Source organism: Schistocerca americana, chromosome 9 (genome assembly GCF_021461395.2).
Source record: "Schistocerca americana isolate TAMUIC-IGC-003095 chromosome 9, iqSchAmer2.1, whole genome shotgun sequence".
NCBI classification, from domain to species: Eukaryota; Metazoa; Arthropoda; class Insecta; order Orthoptera; family Acrididae; genus Schistocerca; species Schistocerca americana.
This window is the reverse complement of record NC_060127.1, coordinates 126,674,580-126,694,452: the sequence shown is the minus strand read 5'-3', so window position 1 is coordinate 126,694,452 and position 19,873 is coordinate 126,674,580. Positions and strand designations below refer to the sequence as shown.

Sequence of the window (19,873 nt, the reverse complement as noted above, 5' to 3'; positions counted from 1 at the left end):
TTGGCATGAACAGTCGAGTGCACAATGGGTCTTCAGATGTGCTTGTTACCTCAGGTGCTGTGTGATTGTCGACATGGAGTGAAAACGGAGCAACTTGTGACTGTCCCTTCAATTTAAGACGTTAAAAACGGACGGAATTTGCAGTCGTAATACCAGAGCATCGAAACTACTTGGAACTCTTGCGTATGTGAACGTGTCCGCGCCTTTGTACTCTGGTCCCTTCACCCCTGCAAACCAACCAACCATCGTGTCCGTGCACATAAGAGTAGCAAAGAACGGAGAACAGCGCAGCTTGGTTGTGCTTGGGGGCGTAGCTCAGCTGGTAGAGCGTTCGCTTTGCATGTGAAAGGTCCCGGGTTCAAGCCCCGGCGCCTCCATGTTTTGTGGTAAGTGTTGGTCGCGGCGAGCCTAAAGGCACGCAAGATGTTGCAAAGCCAGCGTCACAGACTCGTATACTGACGTAAGGAGAGCAAGACGTAAATGTGAGGACCGGCTGTTGTCGAGGTGTCATCGAGTGCAAATCTGCCTTAGGTATAACGGCCTAACCTCAATGAAGTCTAGAGAGTGGACAACACGTTCGTCTACCTCAGAGCGTTGGCCGAACGCTATTTTCGACGTCGTGCGTGCCACTTTGATTTTGGTCAACTACGATTCGATACAGAATGCAGGAAACCTGAAAGACACCCTCACGGACACATTGAGAGTAGTGTTTGTCAGCGGAATAATGGGAGTGCAAGGGTCTGTGTCATTGATATGGCTGTATGTAGCGCAGTTCGTCAGCAGGGGGCGTAGCTCAGATGGTAGAGCGCTCGCTTAGCATGCGAGAGGTACTGGGATCGATACCCAGCGCCTCCAGGATATTTAACACACCAACATGCGCACACTGCCATGCAAGTGGAATTATTCACAGCCAGAAAATGTGTCAAGGCATATACGAGCCAACGATTAGCAGCCACAATTGGCAAGCGTGCTGTAATGCGCACGAAGCACCCTCCTCCCACCACTACACTTAATTTAGAAACAGTACAAGTGTTCCCATAAGATTCTCAAACCTATGTCGCAAAGATCAGCCTTGCGCCGAATTCACAAAAATCCCACTGCACATTCCAATTCTTGACGTGCAGTCGGCTGCTACTGGTGTTGCTAGTTGTGACTGCTGATGACAGATGCCGTAGCAATCAATTCATGGAGTGAGTTGTATGTTTTGCGATACTCTGTCTCTGACAAGCAAGCAGAGGTGACATAGGCGCGAACACAGGAAGCTTGCAGCCCCTCGCTGCCTGCAGACACGGAACAGCCACACTAGGAGGGCGGCCTAAGTCGTAGGCGAAATGTGCTCATTCGCTTGTGTGCGACGTCAAGCTCTAAATAAGGCTGTCACTAGCGTGAGCGTCGTGTAAAGTCGGAAAAGTCGTCTGCGTGGGTGAGTGCCATGTTTGGGGAGCGTTTCGTAGTTTGCGCAGTGCAATGGAGACGCGGAAAGTTGTTGTGGCCCAGTCTTTTGCAGTTGGACGACAAGAGTGGTACACAGTAGTAAAGTGCGAGGCAGTGAGTTGGCATGAACAGTCGAGTGCACAATGGGTCTTCAGATGTGCTTGTTACCTCAGGTGCTGTGTGATTGTCGACATGGAGTGAAAACGGAGCAACTTGTGACTGTCCCTTCAATTTAAGACGTTAAAAACGGACGGAATTTGCAGTCGTAATACCAGAGCATCGAAACTACTTGGAACTCTTGCGTATGTGAACGTGTCCGCGCCTTTGTACTCTGGTCCCTTCACCCCTGCAAACCAACCAACCATCGTGTCCGTGCAAATAAGAGTAGCAAAGAACGGAGAACAGCGCAGCTTGGTTGTGCTTGGGGGCGTAGCTCAGTTGGTAGAGCGTTCGCTTTGCATGTGAAAGGTCCCGGGTTCAAGCCCCGGCGCCTCCATGTTTTGTGGTAAGTGTTGGTCGCGGCGAGCCTAAAGGCACGCAAGATGTTGCAAAGCCAGCGTCACAGACTCGTATACTGACGTAAGGAGAGCAAGACGTAAATGTGAGGACCGGCTGTTGTCGAGGTGTCATCGAGTGCAAATCTGCCTTAGGTATAACGGCCTAACCTCAATGAAGTCTAGAGAGTGGACAACACGTTCGTCTACCCCAGAGCGTTGGCCGAACGCTATTTTCGACGTCGTGCGTGCCACTTTGATTTTGGCCAACTACGATTCGATACAGAATGCAGGAAACCTGAAAGACACCCTCACGGACACATTGAGAGTAGTGTTTGTCAGCGGAATAATGGGAGTGCAAGGGTCTGTGTCATTGATATGGCTGTATGTAGCGCAGTTCGTCAGCAGGGGGCGTAGCTCAGATGGTAGAGCGCTCGCTTAGCATGCGAGAGGTACTGGGATCGATACCCAGCGCCTCCAGAATTTTTAACACACCAACATGCGCACACTGCCATGCAAGTGGAATAATTCACAGCCAGAAAATGTGTCAAGGCAGATACGAGCCAACGATTAGCAGCCACAATTGGCAAGCGTGCTGTAATGCGCACGAAGCACCCTCCTCCCACCACTACACTTAATTTAGAAACAGTACAAGTGTTCCCATAAGATTCTCAAACCTATGTCGCAAAGATCAGCCTTGCGCCGAATTCACAAAAATCCCACTGCACATTCCAATTCTTGACGTGCAGTCGGCTGCTACTGGTGTTGCTAGTTGTGACTGCTGATGACAGATGCCGTAGCAATCAATTCATGGAGTGAGTTGTATGTTTTGCGATACTCTGTCTCTGACAAGCAAGCAGAGGTGACATAGGCGCGAACACAGGAAGCTTGCAGCCCCTCGCTGCCTGCAGACACCGAACAGCCACACTAGGAGGGCGGCCTAAGTCGTCGGCGAAATGTGCTCATTCGCTTGTGTGCGACGTCAAGCTCTAAATAAGGCTGTCACTAGCGTGAGCGTTGCGTGAGCGTCGTGTAAAGTCGGAAAAGTCGTCTGCGTGGGTGAGTGCCATGTTTGGGGAGCGTTTCGTAGTTTGCGCAGTGCAATGGAGACGCGGAAAGTTGTTGTGGCCCAGTCTTTTGCAGTTGGACGACAAGAGTGGTACACAGTAGTAAAGTGCGAGGCAGTGAGTTGGCATGAACAGTCGAGTGCACAATGGGTCTTCAGATGTGCTTGTTACCTCAGGTGCTGTGTGATTGTCGACATGGAGTGAAAACGGAGCAACTTGTGACTGTCCCTTCAATTTAAGACGTTAAAAACGGACGGAATTTGCAGTCGTAATACCAGAGCATCGAAAGTACTTGGAACTCTTGCGTATGTGAACGTGTCCGCGCCTTTGTACTCTGGTCCCTTCACCCCTGCAAACCAACCAACCATCGCGTCCGTGCACATAAGAGTAGCAAAGAACGGAGAACAGCGCAGCTTGGTTGTGCTTGGGGGCGTAGCTCAGTTGGTAGAGCGTTCGCTTTGCATGTGAAAGGTCCCGGGTTCAAGCCCCGGCGCCTCCATGTTTTGTGGTCAGTGCGTGGTAAGTGTTGGTCGCGGCGAGCCTAAAGGCACGCAAGATGTTGCAAAGCCAGCGTCACAGACTCGTATACTGACGTAAGGAGAGCAAGACGTAAATGTGAGGACCGGCTGTTGTCGAGGTGTCATCGAGTGCAAATCTGCCTTAGGTATAACGGCCTAACCTCAATGAAGTCTAGAGAGTGGACAACACGTTCGTCTACCTCAGAGCGTTGGCCGAACGCTATTTTCGACGTCGTGCGTGCCACTTTGATTTTGGCCAACTACGATTCGATACAGAATGCAGGAAACCTGAAAGACACCCTCACGGACACATTGAGAGTAGTGTTTGTCAGCGGAATAATGGGAGTGCAAGGGTCTGTGTCATTGATATGGCTGTATGTAGCGCAGTTCGTCAGCAGGGGGCGTAGCTCAGATGGTAGAGCGCTCGCTTAGCATGCGAGAGGTACTGGGATCGATACCCAGCGCCTCCAGAATTTTTAACACACCAACATGCGCACACTGCCATGCAAGTGGAATAATTCACAGCCAGAAAATGTGTCAAGGCAGATACGAGCCAACGATTAGCAGCCACAATTGGCAAGCGTGCTGTAATGCGCACGAAGCACCCTCCTCCCATTACTACACTTAATTTAGAAACAGTACAAGTGTTCCCATAAGATTCTCAAACCTATGTCGCAAAGATCAGCCTTGCGCCGAATTCACAAAAATCCCACTGCACATTCCAATTCTTGACGTGCAGTCGGCTGCTACTGGTGTTGCTAGTTGTGACTGCTGATGACAGATGCCGTAGCAATCAATTCATGGAGTGAGTTGTATGTTTTGCGATACTCTGTCTCTGACAAGCAAGCAGAGGTGACATAGGCGCGAACACAGGAAGCTTGCAGCCCCTCGCTGCCTGCAGACACGGAACATCAACACTAGGAGGGCGGCCTAAGTCGTAGGCGAAATGTGCTCATTCGCTTGAGTGCGACGTCAAGCTCTAAATAAGGCTGTCACTAGCGTGAGCGTCGTGTAAAGTCGGTAAAGTCGTCTGCGTGGGTCAGTGCCATGTTTGGGGAGCGTTTCGTAGTTTGCGCAGTGCAATGGAGACGCGGAAAGTTGTTGTGGCCCAGTCTTTTGCAGTTGGACGACAAGAGTGGTACACAGTAGTAAAGTGCGAGGCAGTGAGTTGGCATGAACAGTCGAGTGCACAATGGGTCTTCAGATGTGCTTGTTACCTCAGGTGCTGTGTGATTGTCGACATGGAGTGAAAACGGAGCAACTTGTGACTGTCCCTTCAATTTAAGACGTTAAAAACGGACGGAATTTGCAGTCGTAATACCAGAGCATCGAAAGTACTTGGAACTCTTGCGTATGTGAACGTGTCCGCGCCTTTGTACTCTGGTCCCTTCACCCCTGCAAACCAACCAACCATCGCGTCCGTGCACATAAGAGTAGCAAAGAACGGAGAACAGCGCAGCTTGGTTGTGCTTGGGGGCGTAGCTCAGTTGGTAGAGCGTTCGCTTTGCATGTGAAAGGTCCCGGGTTCAAGCCCCGGCGCCTCCATGTTTTGTGGTCAGTGCGTGGTAAGTGTTGGTCGCGGCGAGCCTAAAGGCACGCAAGATGTTGCAAAGCCAGCGTCACAGACTCGTATACTGACGTAAGGAGAGCAAGACGTAAATGTGAGGACCGGCTGTTGTCGAGGTGTCATCGAGTGCAAATCTGCCTTAGGTATAACGGCCTAACCTCAATGAAGTCTAGAGAGTGGACAACACGTTCGTCTACCTCAGAGCGTTGGCCGAACGCTATTTTCGACGTCGTGCGTGCCACTTTGATTTTGGCCAACTACGATTCGATACAGAATGCAGGAAACCTGAAAGACACCCTCACGGACACATTGAGAGTAGTGTTTGTCAGCGGAATAATGGGAGTGCAAGGGTCTGTGTCATTGATATGGCTGTATGTAGCGCAGTTCGTCAGCAGGGGGCGTAGCTCAGATGGTAGAGCGCTCGCTTAGCATGCGAGAGGTACTGGGATCGATACCCAGCGCCTCCAGAATTTTTAACACACCAACATGCGCACACTGCCATGCAAGTGGAATAATTCACAGCCAGAAAATGTGTCAAGGCAGATACGAGCCAACGATTAGCAGCCACAATTGGCAAGCGTGCTGTAATGCGCACGAAGCACCCTCCTCCCATTACTACACTTAATTTAGAAACAGTACAAGTGTTCCCATAAGATTCTCAAACCTATGTCGCAAAGATCAGCCTTGCGCCGAATTCACAAAAATCCCACTGCACATTCCAATTCTTGACGTGCAGTCGGCTGCTACTGGTGTTGCTAGTTGTGACTGCTGATGACAGATGCCGTAGCAATCAATTCATGGAGTGAGTTGTATGTTTTGCGATACTCTGTCTCTGACAAGCAAGCAGAGGTGACATAGGCGCGAACACAGGAAGCTTGCAGCCCCTCGCTGCCTGCAGACACGGAACATCAACACTAGGAGGGCGGCCTAAGTCGTAGGCGAAATGTGCTCATTCGCTTGAGTGCGACGTCAAGCTCTAAATAAGGCTGTCACTAGCGTGAGCGTCGTGTAAAGTCGGTAAAGTCGTCTGCGTGGGTCAGTGCCATGTTTGGGGAGCGTTTCGTAGTTTGCGCAGTGCAATGGAGACGCGGAAAGTTGTTGTGGCCCAGTCTTTTGCAGTTGGACGACAAGAGTGGTACACAGTAGTAAAGTGCGAGGCAGTGAGTTGGCATGAACAGTCGAGTGCACAATGGGTCTTCAGATGTGCTTGTTACCTCAGGTGCTGTGTGATTGTCGACATGGAGTGAAAACGGAGCAACTTGTGACTGTCCCTTCAATTTAAGACGTTAAAAACGGACGGAATTTGCAGTCGTAATACCAGAGCATCGAAAGTACTTGGAACTCTTGCGTATGTGAACGTGTCCGCGCCTTTGTACTCTGGTCCCTTCACCCCTGCAAACCAACCAACCATCGCGTCCGTGCACATAAGAGTAGCAAAGAACGGAGAACAGCGCAGCTTGGTTGTGCTTGGGGGCGTAGCTCAGTTGGTAGAGCGTTCGCTTTGCATGTGAAAGGTCCCGGGTTCAAGCCCCGGCGCCTCCATGTTTTGTGGTAAGTGTTGGTCGCGGCGAGCCTAAAGGTACGCAAGATGTTGCAAAGCCAGCGTCACAGACTCGTATACTGACGTAAGGAGAGCAAGACGTAAATGTGAGGACCGGCTGTTGTCGAGGTGTCATCGAGTGCAAATCTGCCTTAGGTATAACGGCCTAACCTCAATGAAGTCTAGAGAGTGGACAACACGTTCGTCTACCTCAGAGCGTTGGCCGAACGCTATTTTCGACGTCGTGCGTGCCACTTTGATTTTGGCCAACTACGATTCGATACAGAATGCAGGAAACCTGAAAGACACCCTCACGGACACATTGAGAGTAGTGTTTGTCAGCGGAATAATGGGAGTGCAAGGGTCTGTGTCATTGATATGGCTGTATGTAGCGCAGTTCGTCAGCAGGGGGCGTAGCTCAGATGGTAGAGCGCTCGCTTAGCATGCGAGAGGTACTGGGATCGATACCCAGCGCCTCCAGAATTTTTAACACACCAACATGCGCACACTGCCATGCAAGTGGAATAATTCACAGCCAGAAAATGTGTCAAGGCAGATACGAGCCAACGATTAGCAGCCACAATTGGCAAGCGTGCTGTAATGCGCACGAAGCACCCTCCTCCCACCACTACACTTAATTTAGAAACAGTACAAGTGTTCCCATAAGATTCTCAAACCTATGTCGCAAAGATCAGCCTTGCGCCGAATTCACAAAAATCCCACTGCACATTCCAATTCTTGACGTGCAGTCGGCTGCTACTGGTGTTGCTAGTTGTGACTGCTGATGACAGATGCCGTAGCAATCAATTCATGGAGTGAGTTGTATGTTTTGCGATACTCTGTCTCTGACAAGCAAGCAGAGGTGACATAGGCGCGAACACAGGAAGCTTGCAGCCCCTCGCTGCCTGCAGACACGGAACATCAACACTAGGAGGGCGGCCTAAGTCGTAGGCGAAATGTGCTCATTCGCTTGTGTGCGACGTCAAGCTCTAAATAAGGCTGTCACTAGCGTGAGCGTCGTGTAAAGTCGGAAAAGTCGTCTGCGTGGGTGAGTGCCATGTTTGGGGAGCGTTTCGTAGTTTGCGCAGTGCAATGGAGACGCGGAAAGTTGTTGTGGCCCAGTCTTTTGCAGTTGGACGACAAGAGTGGTACACAGTAGTAAAGTGCGAGGCAGTGAGTTGGCATGAACAGTCGAGTGCACAATGGGTCTTCAGATGTGCTTGTTACCTCAGGTGCTGTGTGATTGTCGACATGGAGTGAAAACGGAGCAACTTGTGACTGTCCCTTCAATTTAAGACGTTAAAAACGGACGGAATTTGCAGTCGTAATACCAGAGCATCGAAACTACTTGGAACTCTTGCGTATGTGAACGTGTCCGCGCCTTTGTACTCTGGTCCCTTCACCCCTGCAAACCAACCAACCATCGTGTCCGTGCAAATAAGAGTAGCAAAGAACGGAGAACAGGCAGCTTGGTTGTGCTTGGGGGCGTAGCTCAGTTGGTAGAGCGTTCGCTTTGCATGTGAAAGGTCCCGGGTTCAAGCCCCGGCGCCTCCATGTTTTGTGGTAAGTGTTGGTCGCGGCGAGCCTAAAGGCACGCAAGATGTTGCAAAGCCAGCGTCACAGACTCGTATACTGACGTAAGGAGAGCAAGACGTAAATGTGAGGACCGGCTGTTGTCGAGGTGTCATCGAGTGCAAATCTGCCTTAGGTATAACGGCCTAACCTCAATGAAGTCTAGAGAGTGGACAACACGTTCGTCTACCTCAGAGCGTTGGCCGAACGCTATTTTCGACGTCGTGCGTGCCACTTTGATTTTGGCCAACTACGATTCGATACAGAATGCAGGAAACCTGAAAGACACCCTCACGGACACATTGAGAGTAGTGTTTGTCAGCGGAATAATGGGAGTGCAAGGGTCTGTGTCATTGATATGGCTGTATGTAGCGCAGTTCGTCAGCAGGGGGCGTAGCTCAGATGGTAGAGCGCTCGCTTAGCATGCGAGAGGTACTGGGATCGATACCCAGCGCCTCCAGAATTTTTAACACACCAACATGCGCACACTGCCATGCAAGTGGAATAATTCACAGCCAGAAAATGTGTCAAGGCAGATACGAGCCAACGATTAGCAGCCACAATTGGCAAGCGTGCTGTAATGCGCACGAAGCACCCTCCTCCTACCACTACACTTAATTTAGAAACAGTACAAGTGTTCCCATAAGATTCTCAAACCTATGTCGCAAAGATCAGCCTTGCGCCGAATTCACAAAAATCCCACTGCACATTCCAATTCTTGACGTGCAGTCGGCTGCTACTGGTGTTGCTAGTTGTGACTGCTGATGACAGATGCCGTAGCAATCAATTCATGGAGTGAGTTGTATGTTTTGCGATACTCTGTCTCTGACAAGCAAGCAGAGGTGACATAGGCGCGAACACAGGAAGCTTGCAGCCCCTCGCTGCCTGCAGACACCGAACAGCCACACTAGGAGGGCGGCCTAAGTCGTCGGCGAAATGTGCTCATTCGCTTGTGTGCGACGTCAAGCTCTAAATAAGGCTGTCACTAGCGTGAGCGTTGCGTGAGCGTCGTGTAAAGTCGGAAAAGTCGTCTGCGTGGGTGAGTGCCATGTTTGGGGAGCGTTTCGTAGTTTGCGCAGTGCAATGGAGACGCGGAAAGTTGTTGTGGCCCAGTCTTTTGCAGTTGGACGACAAGAGTGGTACACAGTAGTAAAGTGCGAGGCAGTGAGTTGGCATGAACAGTCGAGTGCACAATGGGTCTTCAGATGTGCTTGTTACCTCAGGTGCTGTGTGATTGTCGACATGGAGTGAAAACGGAGCAACTTGTGACTGTCCCTTCAATTTAAGACGTTAAAAACGGACGGAATTTGCAGTCGTAATACCAGAGCATCGAAACTACTTGGAACTCTTGCGTATGTGAACGTGTCCGCGCCTTTGTACTCTGGTCCCTTCACCCCTGCAAACCAACCAACCATCGCGTCCGTGCACATAAGAGTAGCAAAGAACGGAGAACAGCGCAGCTTGGTTGTGCTTGGGGGCGTAGCTCAGTTGGTAGAGCGTTCGCTTTGCATGTGAAAGGTCCCGGGTTCAAGCTCCGGCGCCTCCATGTTTTGTGGTCAGTGCGTGGTAAGTGTTGGTCGCGGCGAGCCTAAAGGCACGCAAGATGTTGCAAAGCCAGCGTCACAGACTCGTATACTGACGTAAGGAGAGCAAGACGTAAATGTGAGGACCGGCTGTTGTCGAGGTGTCATCGAGTGCAAATCTGCCTTAGGTATAACGGCCTAACCTCAATGAAGTCTAGAGAGTGGACAACACGTTCGTCTACCTCAGAGCGTTGGCCGAACGCTATTTTCGACGTCGTGCGTGCCACTTTGATTTTGGCCAACTACGATTCGATACAGAATGCAGGAAACCTGAAAGACACCCTCACGGACACATTGAGAGTAGTGTTTGTCAGCGGAATAATGGGAGTGCAAGGGTCTGTGTCATTGATATGGCTGTATGTAGCGCAGTTCGTCAGCAGGGGGCGTAGCTCAGATGGTAGAGCGCTCGCTTAGCATGCAAGAGGTACTGTGATCGATACCCAGTGCCTCCTGAATTTTTGACACACCAACATGCGCACACTGCCATGCAAGTGGAATAATTCACAGCCAGAAAATGTGTCAAGGCAGATACGAGCCAACGATTAGCAGCCACAATTGGCAAGCGTGCTGTAATGCGCACGAAGCACCCTACTCCCACCACTACACTTAATTTAGAAACAGTACAAGTGTTCCCATAAGATTCTCAAACCTATGTCGCAAAGATCAGCCTTGCGCCGAATTCACAAAAATCCCACTGCACATTCCAATTCTTGACGTGCAGTCGGCTGCTACTGGTGTTGCTAGTTGTGACTGCTGATGACAGATGCCGTAGCAATCAATTCATGGAGTGAGTTGTATGTTTTGCGATACTCTGTCTCTGACAAGCAAGCAGAGGTGACATAGGCGCGAACACAGGAAGCTTGCAGCCCCTCGCTGCCTGCAGACACGGAACATCAACACTAGGAGGGCGGCCTAAGTCGTAGGCGAAATGTGCTCATTCGCTTGTGTGCGACGTCAAGCTCTAAATAAGGCTGTCACTAGCGTGAGCGTCGTGTAAAGTCGGTAAAGTCGTCTGCGTGGGTGAGTGCCATGTTTGGGGAGCGTTTCGTAGTTTGCGCAGTGCAATGGAGACGCGGAAAGTTGTTGTGGCCCAGTCTTTTACAGTTGGACGACAAGAGTGGTACACAGTAGTAAAGTGCGAGGCAGTGAGTTGGCATGAACAGTCGAGTGCACAATGGGTCTTCAGATGTGCTTGTTACCTCAGGTGCTGTGTGATTGTCGACATGGAGTGAAAACGGAGCAACTTGTGACTGTCCCTTCAATTTAAGACGTTAAAAACGGACGGAATTTGCAGTCGTAATACCAGAGCATCGAAACTACTTGGAACTCTTGCGTATGTGAACGTGTCCGCGCCTTTGTACTCTGGTCCCTTCACCCCTGCAAACCAACCAACCATCGCGTCCGTGCACATAAGAGTAGCAAAGAACGGAGAACAGCGCAGCTTGCTTGTGCTTGGGGGCGTAGCTCAGTTGGTAGAGCGTTCGCTTTGCATGTGAAAGGTCCCGGGTTCAAGCCCCGGCGCCTCCATGTTTTGTGGTAAGTGTTGGTCGCGGCGAGCCTAAAGGCACGCAAGATGTTGCAAAGCCAGCGTCACAGACTCGTATACTGACGTAAGGAGAGCAAGACGTAAATGTGAGGACCGGCTGTTGTCGAGGTGTCATCGAGTGCAAATCTGCCTTAGGTATAACGGCCTAACCTCAATGAAGTCTAGAGAGTGGACAACACGTTCGTCTACCTCAGAGCGTTGGCCGAACGCTATTTTCGACGTCGTGCGTGCCACTTTGATTTTGGCCAACTACGATTCGATACAGAATGCAGGAAACCTGAAAGACACCCTCACGGACACATTGAGAGTAGTGTTTGTCAGCGGAATAATGGGAGTGCAAGGGTCTGTGTCATTGATATGGCTGTATGTAGCGCAGTTCGTCAGCAGGGGGCGTAGCTCAGATGGTAGAGCGCTCGCTTAGCATGCGAGAGGTACTGGGATCGATACCCAGCGCCTCCAGAATTTTTAACACACCAACATGCGCACACTGCCATGCAAGTGGAATAATTCACAGCCAGAAAATGTGTCAAGGCAGATACGAGCCAACGATTAGCAGCCACAATTGGCAAGCGTGCTGTAATGCGCACGAAGCACCCTCCTCCCACCACTACACTTAATTTAGAAACAGTACAAGTGTTCCCATAAGATTCTCAAACCTATGTCGCAAAGATCAGCCTAGCGCGGAATTCACAAAAATCCCACTGCACATTCCAATTCTTGACGTGGAGTCGGCTGCTACTGGTGTTGCTAGTTGTGACTGCTGATGACAGATGCCGTAGCAATCAATTCATGGAGTGAGTTGTATGTTTTGCGATACTCTGTCTCTGACAAGCAAGCAGAGGTGACATAGGCGCGAACACAGGAAGCTTGCAGCCCCTCGCTGCCTGCAGACACCGAACAGCCACACTAGGAGGGCGGCCTAAGTCGTAGGCGAAATGTGCTCATTCGCTTGTGTGCGACGTCAAGCTCTAAATAAGGCTGTCACTAGCGTGAGCGTTGCGTGAGCGTCGTGTAAAGTCGTCTGCGTGGGTGAGTGCCATGTTTGGGGAGCGTTTCGTAGTTTGCGCAGTGCAATGGAGACGCGGAAAGTTGTTGTGGCCCAGTCTTTTGCAGTTGGACGACAAGAGTGGTACACAGTAGTAAAGTGCGAGGCAGTGAGGTGGCATGAACAGTCGAGTGCACAATGGGTCTTCAGATGTGCTTGTTACCTCAGGTGCTGTGTGATTGTCGACATGGAGTGAAAACGGAGCAACTTGTGACTGTCCCTTCAATTTAAGACGTTAAAAACGGACGGAATTTGCAGTCGTAATACCAGAGCATCGAAACTACTTGGAACTCTTGCGTATGTGAACGTGTCCGCGCCTTTGTACTCTGGTCCCTTCACCCCTGCAAACCAACCAACCATCGCGTCCGTGCACATAAGAGTAGCAAAGAACGGAGATCAGCGCAGCTTGGTTGTGCTTGGGGGCGTAGCTCAGTTGGTAGAGCGTTAGCTTTGCATGTGAAAGGTCCTGGGTTCAAGCCCCGGCGCCTCCATGTTTTGTGGTCAGTGCGTGGTAAGTGTTGGTCGCGGCGAGCCTAAAGGCACGCAAGATGTTGCAAAGCCAGCGTCACAGACTCGTATACTGACGTAAGGAGAGCAAGACGTAAATGTGAGGACCGGCTGTTGTCGAGGTGTCATCGAGTGCAAATCTGCCTTAGGTATAACGGCCTAACCTCAATGAAGTCTAGAGAGTGGACAACACGTTCGTCTACCCCAGAGCGTTGGCCGAACGCTATTTTCGACGTCGTGGGTGCCACTTTGATTTTGGCCAACTACGATTCGATACAGAATGCAGGAAACCTGAAAGACACCCTCACGGACACATTGAGAGTAGTGTTTGTCAGCGGAATAATGGGAGTGCAAGGGTCTGTGTCATTGATATGGCTGTATGTAGCGCAGTTCGTCAGCAGGGGGCGTAGCTCAGATGGTAGAGCGCTCGCTTAGCATGCGAGAGGTACTGGGATCGATACCCAGCGCCTCCAGAATTTTTAACACACCAACATGCGCACACTGCCATGCAAGTGGAATAATTCACAGCCAGAAAATGTGTCAAGGCAGATACGAGCCAACGATTAGCAGCCACAATTGGCAAGCGTGCTGTAATGCGCACGAAGCACCCTCCTCCCACCACTACACTTAATTTAGAAACAGTACAAGTGTTCCCATAAGATTCTCAAACCTATGTCGCAAAGATCAGCCTTGCGCCGAATTCACAAAAATCCCACTGCACATTCCAATTCTTGACGTGCAGTCGGCTGCTACTGGTGTTGCTAGTTGTGACTGCTGATGACAGATGCCGTAGCAATCAATTCATGGAGTGAGTTGTATGTTTTGCGATACTCTGTCTCTGACAAGCAAGCAGAGGTGACATAGGCGCGAACACAGGAAGCTTGCAGCCCCTCGCTGCCTGCAGACACGGAACAGCCACACTAGGAGGGCGGCCTAAGTCGTAGGCGAAATGTGCTCATTCGCTTGTGTGCGACGTCAAGCTCTAAATAAGGCTGTCACTAGCGTGAGCGTCGTGTAAAGTCGGTAAAGTCGTCTGCGTGGGTGAGTGCCATGTTTGGGGAGCGTTTCGTAGTTTGCGCAGTGCAATGGAGACGCGGAAAGTTGTTGTGGGCCAGTCTTTTGCAGTTGGACGACAAGAGTGGTACACAGTAGTAAAGTGCGAGGCAGTGAGTTGGCATGAACAGTCGAGTGCACAATGGGTCTTCAGATGTGCTTGTTACCTCAGGTGCTGTGTGATTGTCGACATGGAGTGAAAACGGAGCAACTTGTGACTGTCCCTTCAATTTAAGACGTTAAAAACGGACGGAATTTGCAGTCGTAATACCAGAGCATCGAAACTACTTGGAACTCTTGCGTATGTGAACGTGTCCGCGCCTTTGTACTCTGGTCCCTTCACCCCTGCAAACCAACCAACCATCGCGTCCGTGCACATAAGAGTAGCAAAGAACGGAGATCAGCGCAGCTTGGTTGTGCTTGGGGGCGTAGCTCAGTTGGTAGAGCGTTCGCTTTGCATGTGAAAGGTCCCGGGTTCAAGCCCCGGCGCCTCCATGTTTTGTGGTCAGTGCGTGGTAAGTGTTGGTCGCGGCGAGCCTAAAGGCACGCAAGATGTTGCAAAGCCAGCGTCACAGACTCGTATACTGACGTAAGGAGAGCAAGACGTAAATGTGAGGACCGGCTGTTGTCGAGGTGTCATCGAGTGCAAATCTGCCTTAGGTATAACGGCCTAACCTCAATGAAGTCTAGAGAGTGGACAACACGTTCGTCTACCCCAGAGCGTTGGCCGAACGCTATTTTCGACGTCGTGGGTGCCACTTTGATTTTGGCCAACTACGATTCGATACAGAATGCAGGAAACCTGAAAGACACCCTCACGGACACACTGAGAGTAGTGTTTGTCAGCGGAATAATGGGAGTGCAAGGGTCTGTGTCATTGATATGGCTGTATGTAGCGCAGTTCGTCAGCAGGGGGCGTAGCTCAGATGGTAGAGCGCTCGCTTAGCATGCGAGAGGTACTGGGATCGATACCCAGCGCCTCCAGAATTTTTAACACACCAACATGCGCACACTGCCATGCAAGTGGAATAATTCACAGCCAGAAAATGTGTCAAGGCAGATACGAGCCAACGATTAGCAGCCACAATTGGCAAGCGTGCTGTAATGCGCACGAAGCACCCTCCTCCCACCACTACACTTAATTTAGAAACAGTACAAGTGTTCCCATAAGATTCTCAAACCTATGTCGCAAAGATCAGCCTTGCGCCGAATTCACAAAAATCCCACTGCACATTCCAATTCTTTACGTGCAGTCGGCTGCTACTGGTGTTGCTAGTTGTGACTGCTGATGACAGATGCCGTAGCAATCAATTCATGGAGTGAGTTGTATGTTTTGCGGTACTCTGTCTCTGACAAGCAAGCAGAGGTGACATAGGCGCGAACACAGGAAGCTTGCAGCCCCTCGCTGCCTGCAGACACCGAACAGCCACACTAGGAGAGCGGCCTAAGTCGTAGGCGAAATGTGCTCATTCGCTTGTGTGCGACGTCAAGCTCTAAATAAGGCTGTCACTAACGTGAGCGTTGCGTGAGCGTCGTGTAAAGTCGGAAAAGTCGTCTGCGTGGGTGAGTGCCATGTTTGGGGAGCGTTTCGTAGTTTGCGCAGTGCAATGGAGACGCGGAAAGTTGTTGTGGGCCAGTCTTTTGCAGTTGGACGACAAGAGTGGTACACAGTAGTAAAGTGCGAGGCAGTGAGTTGGCATGAACAGTCGGGTGCACAATGGGTCTTCAGATGTGCTTGTTACCTCAGGTGCTGTGTGATTGTCGACATGGAGTGAAAACGGAGCAACTTGTGACTGTCCCTTCAATTTAAGACGTTAAAAACGGACGGAATTTGCAGTCGTAATACCAGAGCATCGAAACTACTTGGAACTCTTGCGTATGTGAACGTGTCCGCGCCTTTGTACTCTGGTCCCTTCACCCCTGCAAACCAACCAACCATCGCGTCCGTGCACATAAGAGTAGCAAAGAACGGAGATCAGCGTAGCTTGGTTGTGCTTGGGGGCGTAGCTCAGACAGTTCAGTCGCCCTTGCGACACCGTGCTGGTCGGACGTATCAGTGCTCCGCTCCGCCGCGTGTTCACAAGGCGTGTTTTCCACTCATATTTCTGTGTGCAAGTGTTGTGTTATTCTGCAGTTTATATCGTTTTCCATTTGTATTTTTGTTGCGGTCTTATTGTAGCGGGTTAACCGCTCGCTATCTGCTGCAATGTCCAGGTTATTTCCGCGAAAGTGTACACTGCGTTTTGATTTTGACAAGTCCACCCGATCTGTGCAACCGAGTTCACTGGAGATACATGACTGGATCGTTGATGTTATTGGGATTACATCTGACCAAGTGCACACCGCCTATTATGATACCGAGCAGTATTGTTTCTTCGTTAAATTACTGAATCCTGTATTACTGGAGAAGATCATGACGAAGCACGGAGGAAGTGCTAATTTCCGACACCGGGACGACTCTGTAAGTACTGTGCTCATTTCCAATGCCGATGTAGACTACACGAACGTGCGTATTTTTAACTTACCCCCTGAAGTAGAAAATTGTTATTTAAAGGAGGTACTGTCCAAATTCGGTGACGTTAAACAGATTCGACATGAACGGTGGTCAAGTCAACATAGGTTGCAATGTTACAGTGGCGTTCGATCTGTAGAAATGCATGTCAAACAGAATATTCCATCCCATATACTTGTTTGTGACTATAAGGCTCACGTTACTTACATTGGCCAAACACCGACCTGTCATATCTGTAATGAGAGTGGTCACTTGCGTCAAGACTGCCCCAGGCGCATGTTTGTGTTAAAGAATTCCCTCCAGCAGCGTAAAAGGCTTACTTTGGCGGATGTAGTGGCAGCCAAGCCGATGACAGAGATTGGGCTCCCTAATTCTGAAATGCCTTCGGAACAGCAACAGGAAATTCGCTCTGAGGAGTTTCCGGTTCTGGTTCGGAGAGAAAAAGGTGCGTTGCCCCCTGCCAAACTCGATGCCGCGACCAATAAGAGGCGCAGAACTTGTGACAGCAGTGGCTCTGATAACGACACCTCTAGTGCGCATGAGACCGCGAAAAAGGACGATCAGGAATCCGGCTCGGAAGCGAAAGCTCCCATCGGTGAGGCTATTGTGGACGCTTCTCCTCCCACAATTTCAAGTGCCGATACTTCCGTGGAAGTTAAGCAGTTACCGCTGGCTAGTGCCTTAGAACTTCCGCTACAGCCAACTCAGGCCGACCAACCTGTACGTGTGGCTCACATTCCTGCAGGAAGTATACACACAGCGGCCTGTGATGGTGGTATACAAACATCTCTGAGCGCAAACGGTACACATCACGTGGCAGCCGCTTCGGTTCAGGACTCACAACAAGGGGAATGTCAACAACTCCAGGAAATAATACAAACACAGCTGTCCGGGTCTGTCGGTGACAACAAACAGCTGCGGGCAGAGAATGTTGCCAAACAGGCTGATAGTGCGAGTGACAGTTCAGCTGCTCGCTCGCCGGCGGTGTCGCCGCGTGCCATCCCTTCGCGGGATGTGCCGGGAGAGCAGCTTGACATCACCCACGACCCTCCCACGCCGCCAGCTGCAGAGGTGCTCCACAGTGTCCGCCCCAGGATCCGAGTGCAACCTAATGTAAATGCTGTGCGTAAAAAGAGTAAGAACAAAGACGCACGAATACAACTCAGTGACGTCACAGACACGAATTTCCCGGCCACAAATATGGAATGGCATGAAGATGTTGCCCTTTAAAGATATTTGCTCCTTCCGCCTCTTCCACGTACTGTCATAATGTCGCAGGCCTATACGATCACGACATTGAATATTAATAAAATCCGGTCGGAGGTGAAACTGAGTGCCTTAAAACAATATCTCTATGAGTCGGGAACAGATATCGCTCTTTTGCAGGAGGTGGCCATGCCACACTTAACTCTTCCTGGTTTTGTTGCTATTACAAATTTTTCCCCCGACTCGAACGTGGGGACTGCCATCTTACTTAGAGAAGGCATTCCCGCCACTCAGGTTGACAAGTTAGATTCCGGTAGAGGTATGGGTGTCACCGTTTTTGGCGTCACCATCATTAACTTGTACGCGCCTTCTGGCAGTACCTATAGGGCGGAAAGAGCAAACTTTTTTAAGGAACAAATCATCTATTTGTTACGGAAAAATCCTGAACGTGTTATCATTGGAGGTGATTTTAATTGTGTTTTATCCCAGAAAGATCAGTCCCCGAATTTTGATTATTCGCCTGAATTAAAGCGTCTCGTTACCGACCTCAAACTGAAAGACGCGTGGGAAATTAGGTACCCGACCTTGGTACGATTCACACACATCGTCGCGAATTCCTGCAGCAGAATTGACAGGATTTATGTTTCCGACGTTTTAGAGAATGTCTTGTTACAAATTGAAACAATACCCTCCAGCTTCTCTGATCACAGTGGTGTCGTTGCGTGCCTGAATTTGCTGCCCCAACCAACGCGTTGGTATAAAAATCAATGGAACTTGAACGTCTCCTTATTAACGGATGCTGACCTAGAGGCGGCGGTGCGACGCGCTTGGGAGCAGTGCTTGCGCACTACCGCAAACTTTCGTAGCACCATAGCGTGGTGGACTCAGCATGCAAAACCCAAACTGCGAAAAGTTGTTATATTCTTCGGTATTGAAAGAGCAGCCGCGATAAAGAGGACGATGGAGTTCTACTACACTATCTTACGCGACCTCTGTGATAGAGCCGACGCCGCGCACACCAGAATAGACGACATTCGAAAAATACAGGCGAAATTAATCAATCTTAAGAGGATGCAACTGGAAGGTCTTAAGATCAAATCTAAAGTGAAGTCGGTCAGGGACGATGAAACAGCCGCTCTATACCACCTTGTCAAACATGCTAAGAACAGAAGGAGGACTTTTATTGAGGCCCTGAAACTCGGTGATGGCACGACTGTCGACACCCAGCGAGAGATTATCAAGGCACTACACGACTATTTTGTTGACACCTACACGTCAGCGGCTACTCATGACGGCTGCTATGACGAACTGTTTAGTGCCATTTCCTCTACTATAACTAGAGAAGACAATGACACAATTTCATTAGAATTTAGTAATAAAGATGTTTTGGAGATTGTCTGCCACTCGCCGATCAGGAAGTCCCCTGGTCCTGACGGATTACCCGTTGAATTTTACAGGAGGTATTGGCACATCATCGGGGACAAAATCACCCAATTAGTGAACGAAGTTTTTCAGGGGAAGCCTATACCACTTGCCTTTAAGGAATGCACAATTGTGCTTATCCCTAAAGGCAGAGGTACCAAAAATATCGCCAACTTCCGCCCCATTTCATTGTTAAACTCCGATTATAAAATAGTCGCCCGTGCAATCAACACGCGAATGATGCCCCTCACTGCTAAATTCATTGGACGTCAGCAGACATGTGCCTTCGGGAGAACTGTATTGCAAACGGCAGCTTTTTACCGGGATATCATTGCGTTAACGAACGCCAGTAACGTGAAGTGTGGGCTGATCTTTCTGGACTTTTTTAAAGCCTTTGACCTCGTCGCTCACGAGTACCTCCTTGAAATCATGAAAAGATTCGGTTTCTTGCAGAACGCGATTGACATGATCACAAACATGGCACTGGGGATCAACGCAAGGCTTTCTGTCAACTCGCAACTAACCCAACCGATTCAAATCAACAGAGGGATTCCACAAGGCAGCCCTTTGTCCATGTTACTTTTTGTTCTTTCACTCGAACCTCTGTTACTCCAACTGCAGGCGAAACTCACAGGGCTAACACTTTCAGGAGAAAAAACTGTCGTAGGCGCCTATGCCGACGATGTGGGTGTGGTTGTCCGCAATGAGAATGATGTCACCACTATAGCGGCTCACCTCCAGCAATACTGTTTGGCGTCGGGGGCTAAATTGAATGACAAGAAAAGTAAATTTATTAACCTCTGTGGC

General features: G+C 50.1%; 19 non-coding genes across 19 annotated transcripts; all 19 read left to right on the top strand.

The window, feature by feature from the left end:
* Positions 1 to 304: 304 nt before the first annotated feature.
* On the top strand, positions 305 to 377 carry Trnaa-ugc. The gene has a single exon. It is a non-coding gene; the product is annotated as a tRNA-Ala (tRNA).
* A 405-nt stretch (positions 378 to 782) lies between these two features.
* Trnaa-agc lies at positions 783 to 855 on the top strand. Its single transcript has one exon. It is a non-coding gene; the product is annotated as a tRNA-Ala (tRNA).
* A 1,002-nt stretch (positions 856 to 1,857) lies between these two features.
* Positions 1,858 to 1,930, top strand: Trnaa-ugc. The gene has a single exon. It is a non-coding gene; the product is annotated as a tRNA-Ala (tRNA).
* Positions 1,931 to 2,335: 405 nt separating this feature from the next.
* Positions 2,336 to 2,408, top strand: Trnaa-agc. Its single transcript has one exon. It is a non-coding gene; the product is annotated as a tRNA-Ala (tRNA).
* A 1,013-nt stretch (positions 2,409 to 3,421) lies between these two features.
* On the top strand, positions 3,422 to 3,494 carry Trnaa-ugc. The gene has a single exon. It is a non-coding gene; the product is annotated as a tRNA-Ala (tRNA).
* Positions 3,495 to 3,910: 416 nt separating this feature from the next.
* Positions 3,911 to 3,983, top strand: Trnaa-agc. Its single transcript has one exon. It is a non-coding gene; the product is annotated as a tRNA-Ala (tRNA).
* Positions 3,984 to 4,985: 1,002 nt separating this feature from the next.
* Positions 4,986 to 5,058, top strand: Trnaa-ugc. The gene has a single exon. It is a non-coding gene; the product is annotated as a tRNA-Ala (tRNA).
* Positions 5,059 to 5,474: 416 nt separating this feature from the next.
* Positions 5,475 to 5,547, top strand: Trnaa-agc. The gene has a single exon. It is a non-coding gene; the product is annotated as a tRNA-Ala (tRNA).
* A 1,002-nt stretch (positions 5,548 to 6,549) lies between these two features.
* On the top strand, positions 6,550 to 6,622 carry Trnaa-ugc. Its single transcript has one exon. It is a non-coding gene; the product is annotated as a tRNA-Ala (tRNA).
* A 405-nt stretch (positions 6,623 to 7,027) lies between these two features.
* On the top strand, positions 7,028 to 7,100 carry Trnaa-agc. Its single transcript has one exon. It is a non-coding gene; the product is annotated as a tRNA-Ala (tRNA).
* A 1,001-nt stretch (positions 7,101 to 8,101) lies between these two features.
* Trnaa-ugc lies at positions 8,102 to 8,174 on the top strand. The gene has a single exon. It is a non-coding gene; the product is annotated as a tRNA-Ala (tRNA).
* A 405-nt stretch (positions 8,175 to 8,579) lies between these two features.
* Trnaa-agc lies at positions 8,580 to 8,652 on the top strand. Its single transcript has one exon. It is a non-coding gene; the product is annotated as a tRNA-Ala (tRNA).
* Positions 8,653 to 9,665: 1,013 nt separating this feature from the next.
* Positions 9,666 to 9,738, top strand: Trnaa-ugc. The gene has a single exon. It is a non-coding gene; the product is annotated as a tRNA-Ala (tRNA).
* Positions 9,739 to 11,229: 1,491 nt separating this feature from the next.
* Positions 11,230 to 11,302, top strand: Trnaa-ugc. The gene has a single exon. It is a non-coding gene; the product is annotated as a tRNA-Ala (tRNA).
* A 405-nt stretch (positions 11,303 to 11,707) lies between these two features.
* Trnaa-agc lies at positions 11,708 to 11,780 on the top strand. The gene has a single exon. It is a non-coding gene; the product is annotated as a tRNA-Ala (tRNA).
* A 1,004-nt stretch (positions 11,781 to 12,784) lies between these two features.
* Trnaa-ugc lies at positions 12,785 to 12,857 on the top strand. The gene has a single exon. It is a non-coding gene; the product is annotated as a tRNA-Ala (tRNA).
* Positions 12,858 to 13,273: 416 nt separating this feature from the next.
* On the top strand, positions 13,274 to 13,346 carry Trnaa-agc. Its single transcript has one exon. It is a non-coding gene; the product is annotated as a tRNA-Ala (tRNA).
* Positions 13,347 to 14,348: 1,002 nt separating this feature from the next.
* Positions 14,349 to 14,421, top strand: Trnaa-ugc. The gene has a single exon. It is a non-coding gene; the product is annotated as a tRNA-Ala (tRNA).
* A 416-nt stretch (positions 14,422 to 14,837) lies between these two features.
* Positions 14,838 to 14,910, top strand: Trnaa-agc. The gene has a single exon. It is a non-coding gene; the product is annotated as a tRNA-Ala (tRNA).
* The last annotated feature ends 4,963 nt before the right edge of the window (positions 14,911 to 19,873 follow it).